Raw genomic sequence first — 12,040 nt, 5'->3', positions numbered from 1 at the left:
GCGGTTTGTTTAAGTTTTGTCCCGTTTTTTTTTTGGTTTTGTTCTGGTTTGTTTTGTTTTGTTATTCAAACCATTTCACCGGTAGTCTAATGCAAAATCCGGTCTTTTATTATTTCCTTTTATCATTTTTATTCAGCGCCGATTCTAGTGACATGACATGCGCACACAGTTTGGGCCTAATCTTAAAAGTTAATCATAAAACCCCGAAAATGTGATCAGACCATTTAAAGGAAATAAGGACGGTTGAGATTATTCAGAGCTCGAGTCATATGGAACTGGGGCAAGTAAAATATGAAGAAAACCGTTAAAAGCAAGATTCGCCAAATTGGCATGAGGGTCGTTCATGATAATGAGAGTGTCGCCCAACGGTGCTTTAGAAAGGACCAATGAAAAAGCAAATGTTGAATATAATTGTCAAGTCCAGCACCATCGAAAGAGGCTACAAATCCTTGTTTAAATTGTGTTGTTTGCATTTGGCATGTTTTGAAGACTGGAATGACGAAGGCATTTTGTTCTGCTACCTAAACACTTTATCCTTCGTTAACCCCTTTTGAGCCTTATTTATTTTCCTTTCATACCCCTCATTCAGAATCGGTAACAACAGATTAGAAACACAAAACATGGAAGATAAAAAGAAAAAAAAACAACAAAACGAAAAAAAAGAAGAATAAAAGAAAAAAAAGAGAGAGAAAGAAAAGAAAAAAAACGTCGAAAAGAAAGGAGATATGAAAAGAAAAATGATAACAAAAAAACAAAAGAAAGTCAAATGAAAAAAGAGGAATTGGGAACTACGTTTGACCTGATTCCTCAAAGAGGATACGTAGGCGCTTCACGGCTCGGTCATAGTTTTGAAAAAATATAAATCAATCAAGTAAAATATCCCCAAGCAAGAAACTGGGGCAAAAGTTGCGTTTGTGGTAAATAAATCTAGTTCCGAAAGTTGTAACTAATAACCCAGAATTAATGCATTTTTGAGCCTTTAATACCCTTTTTTTCTAGCCCTATCCAAAACCCACATTACGGTCCAAAGAAAGACCTTCTGACCAGTCTTCAAAAGATGCCAAGTCAGACAAATGAGAGTCTTACCGGCGAACATAACATTCTGTTCCACAGCAGAAAGGACTCTAATCTCCAGCAGAGAGAGTCATACCGGCAACACTCCAAATCCCCAGCTGGAAAGTGATACAAATGAGAGAGTCATATCGGTGAAAACCTTCACAGGCACCATAAGGCGATGAAAGCTGAGAGAAGAACAAAAAATGAGAGAGACTTGATAGTGAAAACCCTTTGGGCACTACAAGTCGAATAAGATTAAGAATCCAATGGGGAATCGCCAATTGAAGATCTTGAAAGATGATTGACGGTAGAGGATAGGCCACATACGCATGTCATGGCCATTAGAGTCGGTATCTGCGTTTGATAGGTTTTTATTTATAGTTTCTTTTGTAAAAGAGTCATCATTTCCTTTGTCTTTTGTTTTGTATCTTTTATCTTTCTCCTTTCATAAAAAAATTTCCCCAATAGAGTCTGTCCGGTCAGAACAAGTATGAAATGACTTCAAAATATGTCATCAGCTTCCCAATTATACAAAATGAGATCTGACTAGTGCATCCAAATGGTGTAGTCAGCGAGGAACAAGTGCGAGGCCAGTGTCAAGAAAATATCCCCAGCAAAAGGGAATTGACAAAAGGATTGACGAGTGTCAAAAGGGATATCCTTGCCAAAACCAAAGTTATAAACCTCAAGGCCAAAGCCAGTGGGCAAATCAAGGAGAGCAATGAGCATGATTTGGGAAATTCATACTAGGACTAAAAGGTCGGGGAAATGCCAGCTTCCGAGTTATGTCACAAAAGAAGACGGATATCCCCAGCAGGAAGGGATTATCCCCAGCACATAATATCATCCCCAACAAGCTGTGGAACGCAGAGCAAGGAAGGAGAAAGGGAAAAGCCATCCCAGTAGGGGTATCACAACCAACCACCATGTTTTAAACTAACAAATTTTGTTTGATTTGAAACAGGTAAAGGAAATGGCATTGATGCCAGAAATGCATGCCGCAAGGGATATTATCAAACTGGGGCAGAAAATTTTCCTTCCTCTTAGAAAATTTTCTGGAAGTCAGGTACCCATGCGGGAAAGAATAAAGATAACGCCAGTCTCAAGGGAAGTGGTCTTAGAACCAGTGTTTCCCCCAACATAATAAGTTCTATGGAGGAAGTTGTTCCCCAGCAAAGGGATGAAACTTGAGCTCAGTGAAGCACTAGTTCTGAAAGAATCAGAATCCCCCAACAGTGTTAGCCTCGACAGCGTTATCCCCAGCTGATAACATTTTACCCCCCCAACAGGTAAGTAAATAATTCCCCAACAGTGTTATCCCCAGCAAGTATTCGAGGTAAGACATTTTCAAGTCTTAAGGATATTTTGGGTTCATCCGCCCTCAAATAGGATATTTTGGGTTCATCCGCCCTCAAATAGGATATTTTGGGTTCATCCGCCCTCGAATAGGATATTTTGGGTTCATCCGCCCTCGAATAGGATATTTTGGGTTCATCCGCCCTCAAATAGGATATTTTGGGTTCATCCGCCCTCGAATAGGATATTTTGGGTTCATCCGCCCTCGAATAGGATATTTTGGGTTCATCCGCCCTCGAATAGGATATTTTGGGTTCATCCGCCCTCGAATAGGATTTTATTTTCAAAGTTGTTGTAGAAGCCAGGCGCCCACCTGAATAACGAAAGGAATACTTTTCTTGTCTGTCCATTGCATATTTTAGGCGCCCACCTGTATAACAAGGGAATACATTCCACGCCTTTGCCAATAGGAGACGCACTTCCTAAGTTAGTTTCACCCATAGGAGACGCATTTCCTCCAAAGTTTAGTTTTACCCATAGGAGACGCATTTCCTCCTAAGTTTAGTTTACCCATAGGAGACGCATTTCCTCCTAAGTTTAGTTTACCCATAGGAGACGCATTTCCTCCTAAGTTTAGTTTACATATAGGAGACGCATTTCCTCCTAAGTTTAGTTTTACCCATAGGAGACGCATTTCCTCCTAAGTTTAGTTTACCCATAGGAGACGCATTTCCTCCTAAGTTTAGTTTACCCATAGGAGACGCATTTCCTCCTAAGTTTAGTTTACCCATAGGAGACGCATTTCCTCCTAAATTTACTTTTACCCATAGGAGACGCATTTCCTCCTAAGTTTAGTTTACCCATAGGAGACGCATTTCCTCCTAAATTTACTTTTACCCACAGGAGACGCATTTCCTCCTAAGTTTAGTTTTACCCACAGGAGACGCATTTCCTCCTAAGTTTAGTTTTACCCATAGGAGACGCATTTCCTCCTAAGTTTAGTTTTACCCATAGGAGACGCATTTCCTCCTAAGTTTAGTTTACCCATAGGAGACGCATTTCCTCCTAAGTTTAGTTTACCCATAGGAGACGTATTTCCTCCTAAATTTACTTTTACCCATAGGAGACGCATTTCCTCCTAAGTTTAGTTTACCCATAGGAGACGCATTTCCTCCTAAGTTAGCATTGAAGTTGGGAGCCCGCCCATATAATAGAGGCATACATTTCTGTCCTTTTACTTTCAGTTCTAGGTCGCCCACCAGTAAAATGCGGGAATACATTTCAGTTCTAGGTCGCCCACCAGTAGAATGCGGGAATACATTTCAGTTCTAGGTCGCCCACCAGTAAAATGCGGGAATACATTTCAGTTCTAGGTCGCCCACCAGTAAAATGCGGGAATACATTTCAGTTCTAGGTCGCCCACCAGTAGAATGCGGGAATACATTTCAGTTCTAGGTCGCCCACCAGTAGAATGCGGGAATACATTTCAGTTCTAGGTCGCCCACCAGTAAAATGCGGGAATACATTTCAGTTCTAGGTCGCCCACCAGTAAAATGCGGGAATACATTTCAGTTCTAGGTCGCCCACCAGTAGAATGCGGGAATACATTTCAGTTCTAGGTCGCCCACCAGTAAAATGCGGGAATACATTTCAGTTCTAGGTCGCCCACCAGTAAAATGCGGGAATACATTTCAGTTCTAGGTCGCCCACCAGTAGAATGCGGGAATACATTTCAGTTCTAGGTCGCCCACCAGTAAAATGCGGGAATACATTTCAGTTCTAGGTCGCCCACCAGTAGAATGCGGGAATACATTTCAGTTCTAGGTCGCCCACCAGTAAAATGCGGGAATACATTTCAGTTCTAGGTCGCCCACCAGTAAAATGCGGGAATACTTTCTATTCTAGGTCGCCCACCAGTAAAATGCGGGAATACATTTCAGTTCTAGGTCGCCCACCAGTAGAATGCGGGAATACATTTTAGTTCTAGGTCGCCCACCAGTAAAATGCGGGAATACTTTCTGTTCTAGGTCGCCCACCAGTAAAATGCGGGAATACATTTCAGTTCTACGTCGCCCACCAGTAAAATGCGGGAATACTTTCTGTTCTAGGTCGCCCACCAGTAAAATGCGGGAATACATTTCAGTTCTAGGTCGCCCACCAGTAGAATGCGGGAATACATTTCAGTTCTAGGTCGCCCACCAGTAAAATGCGGGAATACTTTCTGTTCTAGGTCGCCCACCAGTAAAATGCGGGAATACATTTCAGTTCTAGGTCACCCACCAGTAAAATGCGGGAATACTTTCTGTTCTAGGTCGCCCACCAGTAAAATGCGGGAATACATTTCAGTTCTAGGTCGCCCACCAGTAGAATGCGGGAATACATTTCAGTTCTAGGTCGCCCACCAGTAAAATGCGGGAATACATTTCAGTTCTAGGTCGCCCACCAGTAGAATGCGGGAATACATTTCAGTTCTAGGTCGCCCACCAGTAAAATGCGGGAATACATTTCAGTTCTAGGTCGCCCACCAGTAGAATGCGGGAATACATTTCAGTTCTAGGTCGCCCACCAGTAAAATGCGGGAATACTTTCTGTTCTAGGTCGCCCACCAGTAAAATGCGGGAATACATTTCAGTTCTAGGTCGCCCACCAGTAAAATGCGGGAATACTTTCTGTTCTAGGTCGCCCACCAGTAAAATGCGGGAATACATTTCAGTTCTAGGTCGCCCACCAGTAGAATGCGGGAATACTTTTTAAGTTCTAGGTCGCCCACCAGTAAAATGTGGGAATACATTTCAGTTCTAGGTCGCCCACCAGTAAAATGCGGGAATACATTCATGTTCTAGGTCACCCACCAGTAAAATGCGGGAATACTTTCAGCTCTAGGTCGCCCACCAGTATAATGCGGGCATACATTTCATAATTTTGCATTGAAGCAACTTTTTAGTCTTGTATTACAGAGTTTGGAATCAGTAACCCCACCAGAAGGCGGAAGGTTACAACAGGAATCCCCAGCAGTAAATAATAAAATCCCCAGCACCGAGAAGCAGAAGGTTGCAACAAGAGGTCCCAACATAAACTCAAGTCCATGTGTCAAAAGGAAGAAAAGCATCGGAAGAAAAGCACCGGAGGAAACACAAGCCGACAAGAAAGCAAGGCAACAAGAACAAATTTTAGTCTAGCCTAGCTTCTTGTTTTCTTTTAAGCACGGTGTAACAAGGAGATCGGTAAGCAGTGATAACAGCATGCAACAGCAGTAACATCGCAGTCCCACGGTAGTCCCAGCTACCAAAAACTTCCCGAACTACATTGACCTGATTCCTGTTTAGCCCAGGATATGTAGGAAACCTTTGAAGCAAAGGTTCGGTCAAATCTTTTTCAAAAAATGCTTCACACGGAGTACTCGGATGGACAAAAATCGCTCGCTTTATCTTTGCACGAAAACCCTTCGTGTATCCGGGCAAAGAGGGGCAGCTGTAAGCACGTGATTTTTGCCCTATATGAGAATTACTCCCAAAAAATCCAAAAATAAAATGATTTTTCTTTGGTGTGCAATTTTGTGATATTTTGTGATATTTTGAATAATTATTTGTATTTGTCTGTGCGTGTTTATTTGATAAATTAATAAAAAATACAAAAATATGTCGCATTTTGCATGTAAGATTTAATTCTATAGTTGTTAGTAATTAAATTTGTTTTACAAAAATTAAAAACTTACAAAAATAAGCATCGTTTGCATTTTTAGCATTTAATGTCCAAATATACAATTATGCTTAATTAATACTTATTTGTGCGTTAATTGTTATTGGGAGTTAATTTGCGCTTTTATAACTTAATTTAATTCTTAATAATAGTTTAAGTATTTTTATAATTTAGTTTTAGAGAAATAAAATAAGAAAAGAAAGCAAAAATATAAAGAAAGTCGGAATTAGGCCTCTTCTTCAATTTCAAGCCACAGGCCCAAAAATTGGCCCAATCTTCCCTACGACCCAGTCCATTTCGAACTGGGTCGACCCAGTCCATAACCCAAAAGACTCAAACCCCATTTGTCTTTCATTTTTACAAAACAAAAACAAAACAAAAAAAAATAAGAGAAGAAAACCCTAAAAATCTAAACCATCCCCCCCCTCTCCTATCTTCTTCTTCTTCCTCAAGCTCACATCCCTTCCTCCCATGGCAGACCTTCCCCCCTCACACCCCTGCCCCCCTCACGTCAACACACACACAACACAACCACTCTCACCCCCACGACATCCCCTCGCTGCCATGGCTGCGTTTTTCAAGTTCGTCGAGCAACTTCTACGCCACCATTGTTGCCCGTAGTTGCTTCTCCTCCTGCTGTTGCATTTTCTTCTTCTCCAACACTGCTGCTGCTGCGTTTTTCATCCTTCATGTTGCTGCTGTGTCGTCCAAACAAACCACCACAACTGCTGCCCGCCGCGTCCAGCCATGGACGAGCTTCATCGAGCTCGAACTCGAGCTCCCATGGCTGCCGTTGCATCTTCTCCGACACCGCTGCTGCTACTGTTTCGTGCTGCTGCTCCAGCAATGTTGTTGCTGCTGCCTTCTGCTTGTGGCGGGCTGCCATTCTTCGTTTTAAACGATGCCAAACGACCACCTTCTTTGGTCGTCCGTTCGTAGTCGTCTTCGACGTCAAGTTATCTTGGTGCGAGATTCGTTCTCGGACAGATTTGTTTACAATCAAAGTTCGTCATTGATTCATCTCCGGTTAGTTGTTTTTGAGTTTTATTTTTGTCCATATTTTTGTTTGATATTTTCCGGATCCAAAATCGTTAAAGAATTCAATTCTTGTTTTGTTCGTTGTTCATCGTTGAAATTATTTTTCTAGTTTGTTCATGTTCATGTGCTTTGTTAAAATTAATTTTCAGATTTCAAAATAGAAGTTTAATTAGTTGTTTTCATGTTTATTTCATGTTTGTATTATTGTTTAAGTAAGTATTTGTTAGTTTGATGTTTGTTAGATTCAAATTGAAATTTAATCAACTATTTCTTCAATTTGTTTCATGTGTTTATGTATTGTTAGAAATTGTTAATATTGTTAAGTTCAAGTTTAAGTTCATAATTGTTTCTTCGTCGATCTTGTTATTTGTTTAAAGAATTTAGTTGTATTAAAGGAATATATTGTTTTAATCGTTTAATCCGTCATGTTTGTTGTCTTAAAATAGATTCATTCATGTTCATACTTTGTTTGGATGATCTTGAATCCGAATTTTGTATAGTTTGATTTCTTGTTTACCATTTATGATTATTACTTGAATTGTTCTCATAATCTTGTTTAAAGTTTAATATAAGAATTGTTTGTTGTAATGTTGTTAGAGTTGATTTTAAGTTCAATATGATTGAATTTAGAAATCTTCATACTTTGTTTGTTGTTGTTGTTGAATCCGAAAATAGGATTGTTTGTTGCTAAAATATTGTTCAATCAAATTTTAGTTGTTCTTGGTTGTTCAATTTGTGTTCATGTGAAATGTTGTTAAAATCATGTTCATGTGATATTGTTGTTATGATGTTCATCCGTGTTCATATTGTTGTTTGAACATTGTTAGAAATTGATCATATTGTCTATATTTTGGTTAAGTTTGATTAATTGATGTGTTATAGCTGATGGGTAGTTTGGTAAATTTGTAATACGTTCAGGGGTAGTTTGGTAATTTCAGTAAGGTCGGAAGGGGTAGTTTAGGAATTATACATTTTGTAATTATTTATTTGAAGCATGGGGGACAAAATGAAATGGGGTGGGTTGTGAAATGATTATTTAATATAAAGGGGGGACAAGATTTAATTTAAAGGGGAATCTTGCATTATTTTAAATAAAGCATGGGGGACAAAATGAAATGGGGTGGTGTGATATGTTATTTAATGTAATGGGAATGAGTGGGAAGATTATGGGTTTGGTAGAGAAAATGGGTTGATTTTAATTAATGGAAAGATTTTATGAGAGGGGTTATAAGAAGTCTTGAAATCAGAATAAAAAGGAGAAAAAAAGATACACAGACAGAAAAAACGGGAGAGAGAAATAAATCTGAAAATAAGAGAGAAAAGGGCTGAACATTTAAGAGATAGAAAATTCCGAAAAATATTTAAGCTTTCAAATAAAAAAAAACTAAAAAAAAATATTCTGCTTTCTTTTGTTGTTTGAAATCAGAATTGATTGTTGTTTCATAAAAGCTGAAGCTTTTGTTTTTTTTGGATTACTACTCCACCGGTCTGTTACTGGGTTGTTACTGTTGTTGGGCTATTGTTGCTGTGTTGTACTGATTTTACTGCTGCTGCTTCTCATCTTCATTTTCTTTTGCTTCCAATATCACGTACACAACTGACACGCTGGTTATTGTAATCTGAAATATGAAGCATGAATACGAAAAATGAAGAGTTGAAATTCTGAATTATATTTAATTATATTCTGAATTTTACTTGTATGTATAAATTATGTAGTTTGCAAAAAATCAGAATCATGTAGATATTTAATACATATAGTGGAACATTCGACGATAGCTTAACAAATGAACTATCTACATCTATTGCCTAAAAATAAATAAATGGTGTAGTAATTCCGTCGAATCAAAAATCAAACGAATAGGCCATCTAGTAGGAAGTTGGTAGAAATTTATTTAGTTAAATAATATTGGTTAATTTCAGCATGTAAATGGTTTAGGATTAAAATTAGAATTGCTATGTTTTTTTTAATTTGACAAACTGAGAACATGCCTAGTATAATGTAACTAGGTAATAACATGTAAATAAATTAAGATATTTCTCTTTTATTTTGTAGAGACAAATTTCAATAAAAAATGTAGGCATTTTAGGACTGTCCTTTTAATAATAAAATGAGATGAGCCTCGCCCAATAAAATGCACTAATTGCGGGGCCCTCAATAAATATTTAATTGAGTATTTAGAATTCGGGATGGACTGTTTAGTGAATTCCACAGTCTTATCCATAAATAATAATACGCTAATCGCTTTAGGCACGATTTAATAATAATACATTCTTAAACATGGGTGCGCATTTATGCGACCCAAATCCAAATCCTAAAACATTGAATAAAAATACGTTCCGGATCGCGGGTGCATTTTATGTGACGCAATTCAAAGACATGTTTTTAAACGATGTTCACATTCTTGTAAAAATAATAATAACAATTATGAAAGCGGTAAAAAGATAAAATTTGCACATAAGTTCATATTTGTATAAAATCAGATAATCAAGCCGAATATAATAGTTGAGCGACCGTGCTAGAACCACGGAACTCGGGAATGCCTAACACCTTCTCCCGGGTTAACAGAATTCCTTATCCGGATTTCTGGTTCGCAGACTGTAATACAGGGTCATTCTTTTCCTCGATTCGGGATTAAATTGGTGACTTGGGACACCCTAAATCTCCCAAGTGGCGACTCTGAAATAAATAAACCAATCCCGTTTCGATTGTCCTTTAATTGAAAAAAACTCCCCTGCGCCCCGCGGGTGCGGAAAAAGGAGGTGTGATAAATAGAATCAGAAATGCCACTAGATTCATGGACAAACAATTCCTTTCAATTATCTGGGATGCCCTATATATGTCGGGAGGAAGAAAATCTGTTATTTTAAGGAGATGGTTGCAAAGATTATTAAGAGGATCAGTGGTTGGCAAGGAAGATTATTATCCTATGGAGGTAAAGTGGTCACCATTAAGAATGTTTTACAATCCCTCCCCTTATACACCCTATCTGCCATGAGCCCTCCAAAATCTACACTTAATCTGATTGAAAAGCATTTATCAAGATTCCTTTGGGGGTCCACGGGCGACAAGAATAAGTTTCACTGGAGCTCTTGGAAAAATCTTTGTGTCCTTAAGGAAGAAGGTGGTATTGGAATCAGAAGAATGGAATACATCAACGAAATTTGCAACATCAAAAGATGGTGGAGATTCAGAACTTGTCCTTCTTTATGGGCAGATGACCTTCGAGCTAAGTATTGTAGTAGAACCCACCCAACCTATAAAGCTATTGCATCGGGTAACTCACATTCCTAGAAAGCTCTCCTTTATGCCAGAGACAAAGCAGAAAAGAATATCCTTTTGGAGTATTAACACAGGAAACTGCAGTTTTTGGTGGGATAACTGGACAGTTAAAGGATCACTTGCTAAAGTGGTCAATCACACTAACACATCAGGTAAGGTGCAAGTTTCTTATTTTTTTAGGAATGATGAGTGGAATATTCACAAATTAGAATAGCTTCTTCTGCCCAATCACATTGTTCACCATATCATCAGCATCTCTAGAGGGAAGCAGAATAACAACGACCTGGCCATTTGGGTTCTTACTGAAAATAAGCACTACTCTAATTTATCGGCATTGCACATGGTTAGAGATATTAAGCAAAGGAGCCCCCTTGTGGGCAAAGTGTGGCATGATTGTATTTCCTTCAAAATATCATTCCTTGTTTGGAGAATGATTCAGAAAAAACTCCCTTTTGATGACACCATTAGGAAGTTTGGCAATCAACATGCATCAAGGTGCAACTGTTGTAACATCCTTCATTGCTTCATGTCTTCATTGATAGTGAGGCCGCTACATATTTATGGGAATTCTTTGAAAATCCTCTGGAAATCCGCCATCAAGCCGGTTCCATTAGTAGTGTCCTTACTCAATAGTGGCAGAGGAAACCAAAGAATATGGTCCATAAGATGGCCCTTCACATTCTACCTATTACTATCTGCTGGGAATTATGGAAAAGCTATACCTCTTGCAAGTTCGGAGAAGGAAAGAAATTTGTCCAGTACAAGATGAAGTCACAAATTATTTGGAACACTAATGTTGCGATCAACAGGAAATATCCTTCAATTAAAATCCATACTCACTGGCACAAAAATTGCGACATGATAGAGCACCTGAAACCTATCCCTATATGGAAGAGTATGTTATGGGGGATGCCTCCCCATGGTAAATTGAAGTTGAACATAGATGGAAGTTTTAACAATTATAATGGAAAAGCAGGGATTGGAGGGATTCTTAGAGATGAAAAGGGAGGATTTGTCATGGCATTCTCGATGCCTATCCTTTGTAATAGCAGCAGTGAGGCAGAACTGAAAGCTATCAAATTTGGGTGTGACTGGTGCAAAAACAAAGGTCTCTCAAACTTCATTGTGGAAATAGACTCTAGGACCAAGCCAAGAATCTGGACAATAACAAACTGAAAAAAGAGGCAGAAGACTTAATGGATAATCTGGAAAGATGCAGCGCAACGACCAACCACTACCTTCGTGAAGCAAATCAAGTGGAAGATTGGTTCGCTAAAGAGGCCACCACATCAAACGATTGCATCATCTATACGAACTTCAGTCAGTTTCCAAAAGCGGTTAAAGGACCCTTCTTCATGGATATGTGGCAAGTTCCATCGCTTAGAATTAGATATGAAAAATCCAATTTTTTGTAAGTTAATTCGGTGTATAGTGAGAGGAAATGGTCTAATATGCATTTTTGCCCATAGTCTCTTCATCTCTTCATGTAAAAAGGTATTCATAAGGTAAGGTTTACGCCCCCCTTGGTGTGCACTTTTTGTTTATATAATAGACAAGGAAGGGGTCTTGCCAAACCCCCCAACACCACAGGAGATGAAAACTTGGGTGATTCGCTTTATATATATATATATATAAAAGAAAAAGCCACAATCATACATATGTAAAATCATA

This window comes from Nicotiana tabacum, chromosome 8 (genome assembly GCF_000715075.1).
Source record: "Nicotiana tabacum cultivar K326 chromosome 8, ASM71507v2, whole genome shotgun sequence".
NCBI lineage: Eukaryota > Viridiplantae > Streptophyta > Magnoliopsida > Solanales > Solanaceae > Nicotiana > Nicotiana tabacum.
This window is presented reverse-complemented; position numbering follows the sequence as displayed.